Source organism: Alligator sinensis, unplaced genomic scaffold (assembly GCF_000455745.1).
Source record: "Alligator sinensis unplaced genomic scaffold, ASM45574v1 scaffold634_1, whole genome shotgun sequence".
Taxonomy (NCBI): domain Eukaryota; kingdom Metazoa; phylum Chordata; order Crocodylia; family Alligatoridae; genus Alligator; species Alligator sinensis.
Window position 1 is genome coordinate 536,903 of NW_005842558.1, and position 446 is coordinate 537,348.

Sequence of the window (446 nt, forward strand, 5' to 3'; positions counted from 1 at the left end):
CCCTCCCGCCCCCCCGGGGGCGGGCGCGGGCGGGGGCTGCCCCGACCTGGGGGCGGGCTCGGGCGGCGCAGGCCTGGTGGCTGTGACCTGCCACGTGACCAAGGTCCGTGCCCCTGGCCATGGCGTGCGTGACCTCCTGGGGGCGGGAGGTGGGTCACGTGGCCACGCCCCCTGCCCTTTTGGCCGACACCGAGGCTGATTGGGCCGGCCTCGGAGGGCGGAGAGGGGTGCCGGCCAATCGCCCCGCAGCGGAAGCGGCCCCTCTTGCCAATCCCGGCGGCGGGGCCCGGGCAGGGAACGCGGCCGGGGGGCGTTGCCCTGCGCGGGCCAATCGCAGGTGAGCGGTGGGGGGGCGCGAGCGGAGGGAGGCGCGCAGCCAATGGGCTGGGGGCGGCAGTGACGTGACGGGGGGAGCGAGGGTTGAAAGAGGCGCGCGCTCGGGCGGG